This window comes from Salvelinus alpinus, chromosome 5, assembly GCF_045679555.1.
Source record: "Salvelinus alpinus chromosome 5, SLU_Salpinus.1, whole genome shotgun sequence".
Lineage (NCBI taxonomy): Eukaryota > Metazoa > Chordata > Actinopteri > Salmoniformes > Salmonidae > Salvelinus > Salvelinus alpinus.
The window spans coordinates 82,532,372-82,550,944 of NC_092090.1; positions in this window are offsets into that span (position 1 = coordinate 82,532,372).

Sequence of the window (18,573 nt, forward strand, 5' to 3'; positions counted from 1 at the left end):
GCAACTAGGTCCTGGACTTTCTGACGGGCCACCCCCAGGTGGTGAAGGTAGAAAACAACATCCCCACCCCGCTGATCCTCTACACTGGGGCCCCAGAAGGGTGCATTCTCAGCCCTCTCCTGTACTCCCTGTTCACCCATGACTGCGTGGCCATGCATGCTTCCAACTCAATCATCACGTTTGCAGGTGACCCTACAGTGGTAGGCCTGGTTAGCCAAAACGACGAGACAGCCTACATGGAGGAGGTGAGGGCCCTCAGAGTGTGGTGTCAGGAAAATAACCTCTCACTCAACATCAACAAAACAAAGGAAATTATCGTGGACTTCAGGAAACAGCAGAGGGAGCACCCCCCCATCCACATCGACGGGCAGTAGTGGAGAAGGTGGAACGTTTTAAGTTCCTCGGCGTACACATCACGGACAAACTGAAATGGTCCACCCACACAGACAGCTAGAGCGCCTCTTCAACCTCAGGCCAAAAATATCATCAAGGACAACAACCACCCGAGCCACTGCCTGTTCACCCCGCTAGCATCCAGAAGACGAGGTCAGTACAGGTGCATCAAAGCTGGGACCGAGAGGCTGAAAAACAGCTTCTATCTTTATTTTATTTATTTTTATTTCACCTTTATTTAACCAGGTAGGCCAGTTGAGAACAAGTTCTCATTTACAACTGCGACCTGGCCAAGATAAAGCAAAGCAGTGTGACAAAAACAACACACAGTTACACATAAACAAACGTACAGTCAATAACACAAAAGAAAATAAAAATCTCAAGGCCATCAGACTGTTAAACAGCCATCACTAACATAGGGAGGCTGCTGCCAACATACAGACTCAAATCTCTGGCCACTTAAATAAACTGACTTAATAAAGGTATCACTCATCACTTTAAATAACGCCACTTTAATAATGTTTACATATCCTACATTACTCAACTCATATGTATATACTGTATTCTACACCATCGACTGCATCTTGCCTATGCCGCATGCCATCGCTCATCCATATGTTATTTGTACATATTCTTATTCATCCCTTTACATTTGTGTGTATTTGTGTGTATAAGGTAGTTGTTGTGAATTTGTTAGATTACTTGTGTGTCGTCGGATGAAGAAGGAGACCAAGGTGCAGCGTGGTAGGCGTTCATGATTTTTAATAAACTGAACACCGCAACAAAATAACAAAGTAGAAAAAACGAAAGCTCACAGTTCTGTCAGGCAACAAAACAGCTAAACAGAAAATAACTCCCCACAAAACCCAAAAGGAAAATGACAAACTATATATGATCCCCAATCAGAGACAACGATAGACAGCTGCCTCTGATTAGGAACCATACTCAGCCAAAAACACAAAGAAATAGAAAACCTAGATTCTCCCACCCGAGTCACACCCTGACATAACCAAACATTGAGAATAAATAAGGATCTCTAAGGTCAGGGCGTGACAGTACCCCCCCCCCCCAAAGGTGCGGACTCAGGCCGCAAACCTGAACCTATAGGGGAGGGTCCGGGTGGGCATCTACTCTCGGTGGGGGCTCCGGTGCCTAACCTAACCTTAACCCTTACCCTAACCTTACACATAACCAAATCCCTTACCTAACCTTAACCATTTTAAACGTCAACTTCAATGGGGTAGGGACGTCCAAAGGAAACTGAATATCACGGACCATATGTTTATCATCTGAGAGCTGTATCCATGAATTCGGTGCAAGGGACACAAGATAAGAGAGACTGGTGTGAGAGACAAGTAGTGGCCTGACCATAGAATTAGGAATTAGAATACTATTATGACATAGCCTGACAATAGATAACAGAAAATGTTTTTTGGGGGGGTGGGGGGGGGTATTGATCCGAGGCCTTTGAGACCCATGGCCCGCCAGTTGCCATCCAGATCCTCTATATCAGGCGGTGTCAGAGGAATGCCCTAAAAATTGTCAAAGACTCCAGCCACCCTAGTCATAGACTGTTCTCTCTGCTACCGCACGGCAAGCAGTACTGGAGTGCCAAATCTAGGTCCAAAATGCTTCTTAACAGCTTCTACCCCCAAGCCATAAGACTCTTGAATAGCAAATCAAATGGCTACCCGGACTATTTGCATTGTCCACCTCCCCCCACCCACCCCCTCTTTTACGCTCTCTGTTTATTATCTTATCTATGCATAGTCACTTTAAATCTACCTACATGTACATATTACCTCAATTACCTCGACTAACCTGTGCCCCCCGCACATTGACTCTGTACCAGTACCACCTGTACATAGCCTCGCTACTGTTATTTTACTGCTGCTCTTTAATTATTTGTTATTTAAATGTTTTACTTATCTATTTTTTACTTAACACTTATTTTTCTTAAAACTGCATTGTTGGTTAAGGGCTTGTAAGTAAGTATTTAACTTTAAGGTCTACACCTGTTGTATTTGGCACATGTGACAAATAGAATTTGATTTGATATCTCTTGATCTGTTTGACTCTGTGTTGAAATTGAATACCTCTGTGGTTATTGTGTTGTGTTGTTGTGCTTCCCATTTGAGTTCTGGATTGTGATTCCTATGATTTTTGTGTTGTGTCAAAACCTGACTAATTGTTGTAACTACTTTTTTGGCTAATTTTTTCTATTATTCAAAGGCACTGTCAGGGGAAAAACTTTCACATCCAAGGCTACAGATGGAGAGACAGAGAAGTCCTTCATAAGGTGGATGCAGCTTGCACCAGACAGAGACAGAGGCAGAAAGGAGAGGACCTAACACGGCAAGGAAAGGGCGGATAGACCCAGGGAGACAGAACATTTACATACACACATACATTCATGCAAGGGATAAACACTGACGCTTTGTATATTATCTGGAAATAATGGAAGGCATGATACTGCCCAAGTTTATTAGTTCCAGATAATGTACAGAGCGGAGGCGTTTATCCTGCTTATTCCACAGTTGCCAAAGAAAACAAGCACACATTTACTGGTAAAAAATGACGGTTTTCATTGAGATTCAAGTAAATTCATACTATTTCATCCTTCCACTAAACATGGTTGTTAATTCTATTGGTTATGTTTCTAGAGAAGCGGATTGTTGTTCATACTGTTTGTTTGATTGCTATGCAGGCTGGCAATGTTCTTATCCCTTGCTTGCTGGCTAGCCAACTATGGCTAACACAGTCATGTCAAATCAAATCAAATGTTATTGGTCACATACACATATTTAGCAGATGTTATTGCAGGTGTAGCGAAATGCTTGCGTTCTTATCTCCAACAGTGCAGTAGAATGTGTCTGCACATAGAACAATATCAAAGTAGCTGCATTTGTATTTAATCTGTAATTTAGTGACAATTATTTGGATATAAATGCTACCGTAAAATGAGAAAATGTAAATATTTTTTTTATGTTTATGTTGTTCATAGTTCGGTTGATAGCTACAATATTACTGCCTACATTTAATATAATCTTTTTTTTGTGGTGGTGGGGGAGGAGGGGTAGAATCGAGCGGATTTGGGCCATTGCTGCGCCGATTCTGGCCCTAAAATGGCAGCTTTGGCTCATTTCAGTTTGCCAGATCTGGAACGATTGGCTTGGGCCTAGTCTGTACCGTCATTGATTTCGGACTCTGGCTGCCAGACCCGGGCCAGAAGTTTAAGATCTGGCATGCCAGAATCAGGCCAGATGTGGCAGACCTTTGTGCTACCTGGGATGGTGCAGTTGGTGAGAAGAAACTGCAGCTACATGAAGGCGACTTCATCAAAAACTGCATGACCTTTGATCAAATGATTTCAGTAAAGTTCAGGTAGTTGACATGTCGGAACATTTTTATAATCATAATGCAACACTCTTTGAAAGGCTGTGAATAATGATGGTCAACAACTTGACAAAAGTGATCCACTCCAATGCGCCCAATGAGAGAAGTTTCCTTAATTGTTAATTTTCTCAAAATCTAAAAACACAACCTAGATTTGAGCCAATGTTTTAAGTAGTTGAACATATTATTACTCCAACCAAGTGAAAGTGGCAAACTGACACGTTTTTATTTTCGTCAAAAAAACTTTCTTTCGAAGGTGTGTCTTTGATTTTGACGGCATGCACATGCGCAGTTCGGCGCGAGAGACCCTTTTTGACGCATGCGCTTAGCTAGACAACGTCGCCATGACATCGCCTACAAGCGTTATCGGGGATTTCTATTGGAGAAGCAGTTTCTGGTCATCTGCATGATTGTGCTGTCTTTGGCTTTATCGTTGATTGACAGATTTATTTGCATTGCACGCCACCCCTGGCACTATCGTGACTGCTAAGTTGTTTTGTGTGTAGCCCCTCTACCCCGGCGTTGCTGGTTCGCAGACGGAAGAGGACACATGAGGTTGTTGTAGGAGCGGGAGAAAATGGCGACGAACATCGACTACAGAGCTAACACATTGAGGAATCGAAAAATTGTCTGAGTCTCACCGATTCTCTGTGGAAACGTGTGAGTAGGCTATTCAATCTATTCCATTAACGTCTTGGTAAATGTTCATTGCGGGCCACGTTTTGTAGGTGTTTGCTTCGTAACATGTTTCATGTTTCTGAACTGGATCAATAGAAAGGCAAAGGGGGTTCCGATTCCACTCGCCTTGCAATTTTAGTTCCTGTTCGACAAGTGACAGAGCTGGGACCGAAATGGTGTAAACTTGATTGTTCACAAGTTTGATTCTAATAACAAATGCAGCAAGTGTTATTTGGTAAATCTGTGCAGTTTGCAATATGTTATCAGAGGTTGCATTTAAGAGACAATCTAGATATATTATGTCAATGCAGCCAGAGAGCTCAGCTCAAGCTTTGGCTACCTAACTAATACTGTTGTGTTAAAGCAAATTACCCATTCTAGTATAAGGCTGCAAATGTCCAAATATTCTAGTTCACAATTTCACAGTGGTGTTGTCTCGCATATATGGATTGTGTGCTGAAGTGCCCTAATCCTTTGATCTATTGCTGGGTTGAGGATTTCAAAGGAAAGATCAACTGACATTTTGTGGTTAATCATTTTTGTGGTCCTCTTCGATCTGAGGACTAGGCTTATAAACATGCAATGTCTGAAGACACACAGTGTGGCCACTTAGGTGTGATTGCAAAGCAATACACAACTCTAGATTTCTTACATACTCATATTATTATTTGATTTATTCTGGTCGCTCTAGCCCTTAAACGACTTTAGCTAATAACGCGAAACCAACTTCCAAATGTGCAGACTGCCCAAAATACTTGAACTGTTCAAGCTAAAGATACCAAACCAACTTTCAAACGTGCAAGACAGCCCCAACTTAAATTGTTTAAGAAATAATTTTTGATAGCATCCATACTTTTTGTACTAGAACAATATTTAAATGCGCTCCCAATGCATTTCAATGGCAATAAAAGGGCCATAGACTTACATGGGGAACATTTTGGCACGCATCTCCACTTACAAGTTTAAGCTATCAACACCAAACCAACATTGAGATGTTCAGACTGACCCAAATTAGATTGCTTGCATTCAGATTATTTATACTTTAACTATAACCGTTTTAAATTAGCTAAAATTAACATTGGTTTGATTTATACCCTGACTACACGACTCGAGGGCTGCAAAAATAAATGTAGAAATCTATGTTATTCAATTATTGCGCGCGTCAACGAGCGTCTGCGTTGCCAGGGGCTAAAATAGAAGTCCTCTCTATTTCTGATGCAGATTGCGCTGCTAGTCCTGCCTCTCCCATCTCCTCATTGGTTTATAGAAGCAGGTACCCATGTGCCATCTCCTCATTGGTTATATCCACGTGGGTGATTGAAAGACGAACTGTGTTGCCGGTCGTCGTGGTAATACTATGAAAGTTTAGATGCCAATCACCATATAAGTTCAAAGATGAAATATGCCTGGAAGGAGGAGAGATGACTTGAAACGATTCGGTTGACCGTTTTATGTGTGGATTAATTGTCGGAGTAGAGGACCTTGTGCATTTCAGATAAAATAATAACTCAATGTTTATATCCCAGGACAAATTAGCTAGCAACAGCAAGCTAGCTAAATAGGACAAATTAGCTAGCAAGTGCAAGCTAACTAGGTAAATTGCCATAAATGTTTATTGCTTCTCGACCTGTCCCCAAATTAATGTTAATATTTTGACCTGCGTTTCCTGATCACGTTTGGTGTAGGGAGACAAAATAAATGTATGCACGATGGCCCATGCGCGCAGCCGGTTTGGGTTCCGTGTTAGAATCACAGTAATACATTCAGGCTATCCTAACTTCAAATTCTTTAAAGTTTTTATTAACTATATACATTTTGCATAAATTAGCATAAAATTACTCACCAACAGGAACCCTTGCTAAGTCAGTTAAGAACACATTCTTATTTTCAATGACGGCCTAGGAACGGTGGGTTAACTGCCTCGTTCAGGGGCAGAATGACAGATTTTTACCTTGTCAGCTCGGGGGATTCAATCTTGCAACCTTACAGTTAACTAGTCCAACGCACTAACCACCTGATTACATTGCACTCCACGAGGAGCCTGCCTGTTACGCGAATGCAGTAGAAGCTAAGGTAAGTTGCTAGCTAGCATTAAACTTATATTATAAAAATCAATCAATCATAATCACTAGTTAACTACACATGGTTGATGATATTACTAGTTTATCTAGCGTGTCCTGTGTTGCATATAATCGATGCAGTGCGTATCGTTGCTCCAATGTGTACCTAACCATAAACATCAATGCCTTTCTTAAAATCAATACACAGAAGTATATATTTTTAAACCTGCATATTTAGCTAAAAGAAATCCAGGTTAGCAGGCAATATTAACCAGGTGAAATTGTGTCACTTCTCTTGCGTTCATTGCACGCAGAGTCAGGGTATATGCAACAGTTTGGGCCGCCTAATTTGCCAGAATTTTACGTAATTATGACATAACATTGAAGGTTGTGCAATGTAACAGGAATATTTAGACTTATGGATGCCACCCGTTAGATAAAATACGGAACGGTTCCGTATTTCACTGAAAGAGATGATAGTTTCCGGATTCGACCATATTAATGACTTAAGGCTCGTATTTCTGTGTGTTATTTTGTTATAACTAAGTCTATGATTTGATAAAGCAGTCTGACTGAGCGGTGGTAGGCAACAGCAGGCTCGTAAGCATTCATTCAAACAGCACTTTCCTGCTTTTTGCCAGAAGCTCTTCGCTGTGCTTCAAGCCTGTCAACTCCCGAGATTAGGCTGGTGTAACCGATGTGAAATGGCTAGCTAGTTAGCGGGGTGCGCGCTAATAGCGTTTCAAACGTCACTCGCTCTGAGACTTGGAGTAGTTGTTCCCCTTGCTCTGCATGGGTAACGCTGCTTCGAGGGTGGCTGTTGTCGTTGTGTTCCTGGTTTGAGCCCAGGTAGGAGCGAGGAGAGGGATGGAAGCTATACTGTTACACTGGCAATACTAAAGTGCCTATAAGAACATCCAATAGTCAAAGGTTAATGAAATACAAATGTTATAGAGAGAAATAGTCCTATAATTCCTATAATAACTACAACCTAAAACTTCTTACCTGGGAATATTGAAGACTCATGTTAAAAGGAACCACCAGCTTTCATATGTTCTCATGTTCTGAGCAAGGAACTTAAACGTTAGCTTTCTTACATGGCACATATTGCACTTTTACTTTCTTCTCCAACACTTTGTTTTTGCATTATTTAAACCAAATTGAACATGTTTCATTATTTATTTGAGGCTAAATTGATTTTATTGATGTATTATATTAAGTTAAAATAAGTGTTCATTCAGTATAGTTGTAATTGTCATTATTACAAATAAATAAATATAAATTGGCTGATTAATCGGTATCGGCTTTTTTGGTCCTCCAATAATCGGTATCGGCGTTGAAAAATCATAATCGGTCGACCTCTAATAATGACACCATTCTTGTGTGTTGATAAGCTAAAAGTCACTACTTTTTCAGTAATGAGAATGTGATATTGTGCACAGAGACAGAACTATAAGAATATCACTAGCAAACCATAAGTTTTAAGTCTCGACCTATGACTGTACTTGTTTAGCAACACTTTTCAGTGTGACTAACTGTACTTACAATTTATTAAATGTATACATGACAGTGAACTTGTGGGACTTCCTGCAAAAATGTTATCTTCAGATCAGCAATAGGCCTAAATCCTATTCAGATAAATCACACCTATTGTCTTATTAAGTCATTTGGATCGGTTGTAGAGTCGCTCAGTTGTGGAGAAGTTGGTAAATGTCTCTCCTTTTATCAGTATGTTTGCATTTTGCATGTTTAGTCTGGTTTTGCTAGTGTGTTATGTGTGACAATATCATCAAATTTTTATGCTCCCCCGTATGTTTCTCTCCCATTTGTCAGTAAAGTTCTGGGATCAAGAAACTCGCAGAGCCAGGGGAGATGGAGGAAGGTATGACTTGTTGTTCTTCTAATTTTTGACTTGTATACTCGATAAAATAATTCTGCCAACAGCCTACCCCATAATACAAGTTGTTAACTGGAGAATGGTGAACTCTATCACCTGCCTTTTTAGGTGCTTGGTTGGTCTGATAATAGTTAGATACATAGCACATGTAATAATTCATATCTGATACACATATTATTCTGCAGTTGTATAGATTAAGCTCTTTTATACACCCACAGATTCCGGGCGCCTCGACAAGTCTGATCAAATGACCCACGGTCAACCAGCCTCTCAACAATCCATGTCTCCAAGTCAGTCATTCCAGTGTAACCATTGTGTCCTCCTTTTCAAGTCAAAATATTTCCTCCTTGAACACATGAAGAAGGTGCATGGCGTTGATGTGGATCCTTCACAAATTTATGGGGGTTCTAATCCCTCAGAGAGTTCCACACAACCTCACAGTAGCACTCTCTACAACAATTCAGAGGAGAGTTTCTCTTGCCGGCATTGTATGTTTACATCTTCCAGTTGGTCTGTTCTTATCAAACATGAAAGAACAAATCACAAGGTTTCGGTAAACAGGACCCTGAAAACACAGAAACGGTATTTAAGGGGCAAGCTGCTTAATGCCAAAGTGCCACTGCCAGGGAAGAAGAACCAACACAATGTGTCAAGACTCCAACGCAAACAAGGGGAAGTGGGGAGATTGAATTTCCCGATATCCAAGTCTACCTCAAAAACCATAAACATTCCTAGCTCTAGTCTATTGTTGGAGAACCTGCAAACTCAAGTGGGATCCTCAGAAAATATTTCCAAATTCAAAATTGCGCATGGGTCATCTTTAAATTCCTCACAACTGAAGTTGCCCAACCTCTCAAGGCCATCACGTGCGCATGATGTGACCCTCATGTCACATGCGCCTTTCCTTAGCTATGACCAAGACGGTGGTAAAGGTGTCTCTAAAGTAACTGAAGAGAGATCTCATACAGAAAGTGAACAGAAGGGCTCTCACTGCTGCTCACTCTGCAACTTTTCTGCAACTTGGCTAGAAGATCTTCACACTCACCAGCGAAGTGAGCACAGTTACCTTTTTTACAGCATGGGGCTAAGTCTGCTGGACGGAACAGCGACAGAACAGCGGGATCCCAAACCTGAAACGTATAATGAAATGTCACTAACAGAGCCATTGGCTAATGCCACCAAGAAGAGGATGCATGATGACACCGCTTTGAGTCCTGCTAAGAAAAAGATCAAAACAAGCCCTGAAAGTACAGTCATCCAAAGCAAGCTGTCAGGGGGCACTGCTTTCACCTTTGAGGTTAGCGAGGATGAAGAGGGGGATGCCTGGAGAACTGAACTAGATGCCTCAGGAACTGAAAAAGATGAGCATGATCAATTGGAAAATAGAGAAAGCAGGGACAAACAAAAAATACTTTATCGTTGCAAACATTGTGACTACAGTCACAAGTCATCTCGCAGTGTGAGCACCCATTACCAGAGAATGCACCCTTACATCAGGAATGACTTTCAGTACATCATTAATCCAGATGATTGGACTGCCACCTTCCGTTGCTTGGAGTGTCCTGTTGAGTTTGCCACCCCTGATGACCTCAAGAAGCACTATAGGGATCATCACCCAGAAGCACCAGATGTGTTCATGATGCGATCAGATCAGCTTGATTTGGTGTACAAGTGCTTTGCCTGCCCATTCACCATTTCTAATGGCAAATACTTGAAACCCCATTACAAAAACAAACATCCAAAACTGAAAATGAGCAGTCCTTTAATGTACTGCAGTTTTACTGCCAAGCCTTCTAAAGACGAACCCTCTAAATCACATTTAGGGCAAACCTCCAGCCTAAAGAATGCAGAGGTTGTCTCTCCTGAGAGGTCTCTGACCCCATGTAAAGAAACTGTTAATATCAACTCTACACCCCCAAAAGAATGTTCTGCTTCCATGGGAGTGGATGAGGAACTGTACCACTGCAAACATTGTGCCTTCAGCAATAAGTCAGTGGTTGTTGTGCTTGTCCACTACCAAAAAAGCCATCCGAAGTCAGGATTGACAATTGATGACATAAAACAAGAATCTCTTGCCACTTCCAGGGAAGCTAAGGACGAAACACAGGCGTTTCCTCAAAATATGGTTTTGGAACCATTAAAACTCCCAGAAGTAAAGTCCCCCAACATGTCCCTCTTTAAACCCGATGTTGCACAGGACGATGTAGAGAACATGTTTTTCTGCCAGCATTGCAACTATGGCAACCTCACAGTGAGGGGGGTGTTGAATCACCAAAGGTCAAGACACAGTGATCTCAATGCTACTGTTGAACAGATCCATTTCCATACTGCGGAGGTTCATAGTCAAAGCAAAGTGTCACAGGGCATAGGAATAGTCTCACATAGCACTCCCCTCCAAAAAGATCTAGCACAGGAACATGTTTTAAAGCCATTCAAACTCCCAGAAGTTAAGTCTAACACATCCCCTCCCATATCCAATGCTTCGCAGGCAGATGAGAGTTTGTATTTCTGCCAGTTTTGTGGCTATTGCAACTCCACAGTGAGAGGCGTTATGAATCATCAGAAGTTGAGACACAGTACTCGTAAGTCAACTGCTGAACGGATCATGAAACATACTGCTGTGATTCGTAGCAACCCCAAATTGAGAGGGGGTTTGAATCATCAGACGTTAAGACACAGTACTCGTAAGTCAACTGCTAAACGGATCATGAAACATACTGCTGTGATTCGTAGCAACCCCAAATTGAGAGGGGGTTTGAATCATCAGAAGTTAAGACACAGTCATCTCAAGGTGACTGCCGATAAGGTCATCAAGCACACTGCTGAGGCTCATGGTCAAAGTGAAAAGCTTCAGTCTACTGGATTTGACTCATCAAACTCCTCTCTCAAATCCACTGTTGAGAACGAGATAGCTGACTTGTTTTTTTGCCAATACTGCAACTATGGCAACCCCAGAGTTATAGGGGTTTTGAATCATCAGAAATTAAGACATCGTTGTCTTCAGACATCAACTAGTCAGATCCTTCAATATACATCTGAGCTTCGTAGTCAGAAAGATACATCTCAGTCTGCTGGATTTGACTCCTCTCTCCTCACATCTGATATTGGAAATGAGGCAGGCAACTTGTTTTTCTGCCAGTTTTGCAACTATGGGCATCCCTCAATGAGAGGAATTTTAAATCATCAAAAGAGAAGACACAGTGAACTCCAAACAACACCTGGCGACATCTTCAGGCATACTGCTGAGGTTGGAGGGCAAACCGAAAAATCCAAAAAGTCTAAGAGAGTCAACTTGACAAAGTCTTCTCACATCTTACCTCTTCCTCTTGTGACAGAAGAGGCTGTGTTATTCTGTCAGCTTTGCAACTATAGCAATCGAACCATGAGGGTGGTTGTGGAACATCAAAGGAAAAGACACCCAGATCTTAAAGCAACTGCTAAACAAATCCTTGAATATACTGCTATGATTTTGTCCCAAACTAGCAAATCGCCTAACTCATCTTTCTTAACATCTGATGTTGTCCAAGAAGTGTTAGATAAGTTCTTCTGCCAATATTGTGACTATAACAATCCCACAGTGAGGGGGATTTTTAATCATCAAAGTAAAATGCATTGTGATCTTGAAACAAACGCTGCGCAGATCTTAAGGCATACTGTTGTCGTCCGAGAGCAAACCGAAAAATCTCAGCCAAAAGCAGTGAACTCACCTAACTCTCCTCACCTCTTGTCTCATCCTCTTTTGAAGGACGAGGTTGAACACATGTTTTTCTGTCAGCTTTGCAACTATAGCAATCCAACGGTGATAGGGGTTTTGAATCATAAAAGGAAAAGACACCTTGATATGAAGCCAACTGCTAAGCAAATCCTTGAATATACTGCTACTGTTTTGGGCCAAATGAGCAAATCCCACCCAGTACGAAGAAACTCGCTTAACTCATCCCAAGAAGAAGAGAGAAAGTTGTTTTACTGCCAGCATTGTGACTATGACAGTCCGACAGTTAGGGGGGTTTTGAATCATCAGAAATTAAGACATAGTGATCTGAAGGCAACTGCGGATCAGGTTGTCAGGTATACTGCAATTGTTCCCGGCCCAAATAAAAAATCAACAATGCAACAGCCTAACATGTCCTCCATGAAAGTCTCACAATCTTGCAAGCAGAAAGCTGCACTGCTCAGGTCCTTGAAGTGCCGCAAATGCTCTTATACAACTCCCCATATATATCTTTTGAAAAGACATCTGAGGAATAACCACCAAGAGAAAGCCCCGATCACTACGATTATACATTGGGCTTACCAAGATGGCCATTTACAGGAAGGTTATCACTGTGAGTGGTGTGCTTGTTCACATACTGAAGCGAAGGGACTCCTCCGGCACTACCGGCAACGTCATCCAGATAAAAAAACTGGACTTGAATCCATCATCCTGAGGTTACATGCCGGCCCTAAGACCTCTCGATCTAAAAAAACGAAGCCTAACCCAGAACACAATGAAAAACATGATCCGATTATCCTCAGGTTTGGGGATGTTCCAAAGACCACTCCATCTTTTCAGACCGGAGGAGGTGACACAAAAGTCTATCCATGCCGAGCGTGCCCCTTTAAGGCTACTTCCATGGGGGGTATAAGCAGCCACTACCGTGCAGTTCATCCATGGTCTGTCAAGGAAGATGGGTCTGTGTTAGATGTCATTAGTAGTAGGCAGGTCCATGAACCGGAGGTCCATGAACAGCTTGATGTTCATGAAACCTTGAGTTCAAGCGAGACATATCGGTGCCCTGTCTGTTCCGGAGAGTTCAACACCCTCCATGGTATGTCTACTCATTGTGGAAAGAAACATCCTGAATATGATATGAAAGTCCATGAACAGCTTGATGTTCATGAAACTTCAAAGCCAAACCAGCGATATAGGTGCCCTGTCTGTTCCGGAGAGTTCAACAACCTCCATGGTATGTTAACTCATTGTGGTAAGAAACATCCGGAATATGATACATCAACTTATGAAAGGGAACCTGAAGCGGAACCTAGTACAAGTGAGGGGACTCTGGTATTCAAGTGTTCAATCTGTCCGTATGTGAACTCTCACGCTCATGGTGTTCTAACTCACTGCCAGATGAGGCATCCAGCCGTCAAAGCCAGAACTGAGAGACTTGAACAAGAAATTGTACACTTCACTGACCCAAATGAATGCCTGAAAGTCCGATCAGGTAAGCGGATGGGATTGGCAGGCTTCAGGTGCAATATGTGTCCAGTCATCCATGCAAAATTCAAGAAGTTGAAGGCTCACTATGAGATGGATCACAAACGATCTGCCGCAAATATATTCAAACCGGCTTTGAAACAATCCGCTGCCATTAAAAAACAATTGCTCTCCAAATACAGAGGCTCCCAGACCTCAATTGCCCAGGCTGCCATTTTAAAAAATGGAAAATCCATCATAGTCAAGTGCCACCTTTGCAAGTACCTTTGCACCACTAAAAAGGGCCTTGCCTGTCATCTTCGCATTAACCACAGTACAGTGGCTCCAATTGAGGACAAAGAGTTTTCCTACAAGTGTGCACTGTGCTCGTATACAACTTCGATTTGTAAATACCTTGCAGCCCACTATAGGAGGCAACATGGCAATGCTGCTTTCACCAACCACTTTGTTCCAGCATTCAGACCTCACCGCATTCTTCCAAACTCACCGGACCATAAGGCTTCTTTAAGTCCGGAAACCAAATCACCTGGTGAGAAGATAAGCTGTTCTCGCTGTTTTTTCCAATGTCTTAGTGAAAAGGGCCTGGTCTCCCATTATGCGATTTGCCACCCAGGAGTCTCTCCCAGCAAGCACAAATCTAGCAAACTTAGCCCGAATAACACACTGCACTCTCCCCCCAAGCCTAGAAATCATCCCCAGCAACAGAAACCTGTATGCAAATTATTTGATCCACAATGTGAGAAAGGCAAAACATTGCGTCCAGTTAAATGCAAGAAATGCGTGAAGTTATCTTTCAACTCAAATCTGCTGCTAAGTATCCACTACACCAATTTCCACAACGAAGATTTCACACAAGACTTCACTATACTTTCAAAGACTTCAGAGGATGGCACAGAATTCTACAGATGTGGATACTGTAACCTCCAAATCCAGGGCAGTGCGGACCTCTGCTCCCATCTCGACCATCATACTGAGGAGTTTCAGAAGCTGGCAAATGGACAGAAGAGGAAACAACGCCTCAGTGCCCCACCGCCAAAGACCAAGCCTGTTAAGGTAAGTGGCACATAATGCAATAAAGTGCAACCCTATGCATTTGTGATTGTTTGACAGATGGTAGGACTGTGCAACATTGGAAAAATACATCTGTTTTTGCCCTTTATGTAGCCTATGTGCTCCTCAATCTTAATCATTTCTTTCTGTCTTTCAGCAGGAAAGACAAGAACTGCCCGAGGTTCTGACAGCAGAGGAATCGGACAGTCATTGGATTGTGACACAGGTGGAATCTGTTACAACAGGGATGGGTCCACTGGTGTCCCCTTCCCCTGTCCCATCGACAACAAAACCAGAGGGGGGGTCAGTAGGAGAGGAGTGCAACCACTGCGGGCGAACTTTCATGTCTTTGAAAGGTTTACGCTCACATGAGCGGAGCCATGCAGCTACAGCAGCGCTCAAACGGCTGGACAATGTACCTCATCAACAGAAGCAGATGTGAGAGGAAGAGATTTCTATTGTATATTTAAGCAATAAGGTCCAAGGGGGTGTGATTTGATTTGATATATGGCCAATATACCACAGCTAAGGGCTGTTCTTAAGCACGACCCAACGCGGAGTGCATGGATACGGCCCTTAGCTGTGGTATATTGGCCATATACCACAAACCCCTGAGGTGCCTTATTGCTATTATAAACTGGTTACCAATGTAATTAGAGCAGTAAATATGTTTTGTTATTCTCGTGGTATACGGTCTGATATATCAGCATTCAGAGCTTGAACCACTCAGAGGGGAGTATTTATAGTATGTGATTGATTCTATCTTGTAATGTTACCTTAGGTACCACCATACAACATTCTTTCTTGTTTGTATATAAACCATGAAGATTTGCTTAACCATCTGGATAAATCAATTTGTGAAATGTTTGCTAATGTCTTGTGAAATGTTTGCTAATGTCTCTTCAGGTTTGACCGCCATATTAGACATCGACCCGGGACCATCAAACCCTTCCACTGTGGGCTCTGTCGTTACAGAACTAACATCTTGAGCCTCTTGAAGAATCATCTGCTCAAAGTACATGGCGGTGAGACAACCTTACTGCTACAGCACAGAGACAACCTTACTGCTACAGCACAGAGACAACCTTACTGCTACAGCACACTGTCATTGTCACAACTTTTCAAAGGCTTACGAAAAAATGTATCTGTCAATTTTACAGAATCTGATACTATATGAAATGTTAATCGAAATGACAAGAGCTGTGGAAAACATCTTAAACCTGTTTGCTTTTTTAATCTGTCTTGCTGGAGTAGCTCAGGACCCATCCAAGAACCTCCCTTCCTCCGTGACCTGTAGCGAGAACAAGGAGCACACCCTGAGGGCTGCTGAAGAGACCCAGAACCTGCCAGAACCTCAAGAAGGCAACCAAATGTCTGATGATTCTGAGGAATCAGACCCCACTGAAAGCAAGTGCTCCCATTTACGTTCATTGTTTAGGATTTGAATTATTAAACTTCATGATTAGATTAGAATACTTCCTCTAAAATAAGCACATTTGTTATGCAGCATACAGACAAGACAATCAGTATAGCTATACAAAACCTGATTTTTGAAAGATGCATAATGTCTTGTGTATATATACTCCTCAAGAGTATTTTGCCATTAGCACCTCCCCTACCTTTCTGTAAATCAGAGAAGTCATCTGCTGAGTGTCTGAATGTAATGTGGTACTAATATCCAGTGTATTTTCCGTTACAGAACCAGTATACTCGGAGCCCCCAGATGTTCAGAGGCAGCTCAACCACTACAGGCAGGTGGCTCAGGCCAAGGCCTCCAGCAGCGCTCCAAGCCCACAGACCACCAGGACCACTCAAGATGGCTTATTCGTCTGTGAGTTTTGTATCTACACCTCAACACACATCAAGAGTATGCGTCGACACTACATAAATCGCCACAATGGGAAAAGGCTCGTGAGGTGCAAGGACTGCTCATTTTTCACAGGCTTCAGGTAATATATTATTTTCAGAAGAATCTGCTCAATTGCCAATGCTTGCCTTTGCTGTGTCATATTTGTTGCTTAGTATACATATTATTGCTATGTCTAAAGAATAGTGATTGAACAAGAAGCACCTGTGACACCTAGTATTGCTACATTAACTGACTCTTTAAATGATGTACAAATGCTTCTTGGTCTCAATTGTTGCCATCTATTCAAATCAAATCAAGTTTATTTTATATAGCCCTTCGTACATCAGCTAATATCTCGAAGTGCTGTACAGAAACCCAGCCTAAAACCCCAAACAGCAAGCAATGCAGGTGTAGAAGCACGGTGGCTAGGAAAAACTCCCTAGAAAGGCCAAAACCTAGGAAGAAACCTAGAGAGGAACCAGGCTATGAGGGGTGGCCAGTCCTCTTCTGGCTGTGCAGGGTGGAGATTATAACAGAACTATGCCAAGATGTTCAAAATGTTCATAAGTGACAAGCATGGTCAAATAATAATCATGAATAATTTTCAGTTGGCTTTTCATAGCCGATCATTAAGAGTTGAAAACAGCAGGTCTGGGACAGGTGGCGGTTCCATAACCGCAGGCAGAACAGTTGAAACTGGAATAGCAGCAAGGCCAGGTGGACTGGGGACAGCAAGGAGTCATCATGCCCGGTAGTCCTGACGTATGGTCCTTAAGCCTCAGTATGCTATATTGCCAAATTTGTGATACCATTCTTTTCTCTGAATGCTTACATTAGGAAGAAGTTGGATATGCACATAGAGACGGCACATGCCAGTAGCCCAACAGAAGCTCCGAAGGAGCTACACTGCCCTCTCTGTCTTTACCACACCAAAAACAAAAACCGCATGATCGACCACATCGTCCTCCATCGTGGTAGGTGTTCTTGTGGTATTGTTCAAATAAATCCATGCTGTATACATCATGACACTCATTAGACACCTTTTGTGGCTGTCTACCATTTATTCTGTCTTATACTTGTCAGTATCATACCCAGACTTTACACTGCTGCTCCCGGTTTGTTTATTTTTTTAAACAGAGCAGCCAGTGGCCCCTATAGAGGTGCGTCGTCCGAAGCTGTCGCGATATCTCGAGGGCATCGTGTTCCGCTGCCACAAGTGCACCTTCACCAGTTCCAGTGACAAGAAACTGCTACTGCACATGCTCAAGCACGACGATATCAAGCCCTACAAATGCAGACTGTGCTACTTCGACTGCACACAGCTGAGCGAGTTGGAGGCACACCTGTGCGATAAACACCAGGTTAGTGTTCTAGCTACACTCTCCTTATACCCCCTCAATCAGAAACAGCTGTATCAAGTCTTCTCTGGAAGACTTGATATATTGTATCAAGTCTTCTCTCTTGAGTCATTTGTCCTTCTGTATCTGATGTAAATATGTAATCTTCCTTGTGGTGTTCTCTCCGGGAGGTTGTGAGGAACCATGAGCTGGTGGGACAGGTCGATCTGGAGGAACTGGAAACAAGACTGAGCAGAGTCAACGAGGAGGGAGAACAATTCATGGACTGTGAGGAGACCCAAGGGCAACAAGATGAGGTGAACAAAGATGCCGATAATGAGGTGGCAGAGAACACAGCCCAAAACAGTGAATTCCAGGATTTTAGTAATGACGAGAACCAAGAGGGACAATATAAGCAATCCCATGAGAAGCTAGAGAATGAGGACAAGGAGAAGGTCGAGGAACATTTAATGGACTGTGAGGAGGAGAACCAAGAACCTGGAGAGATGGACATAGAAGAACAAAACAACCAATATCATGAGATGCCAGTGCTTAAAGATGAAGCCTGCAACTATCACGAGATGCCAGTGCTTGAAAATGAAGAGGGCAAAGAGGAAACGCACAGTAATCATGGTGAGACACAGGAAAATGAGGAGGCAGTGAAGACTGACCGTCTAAAACCTGAGTGCGATAATAAACCGGAGCAAGGGTCTGAA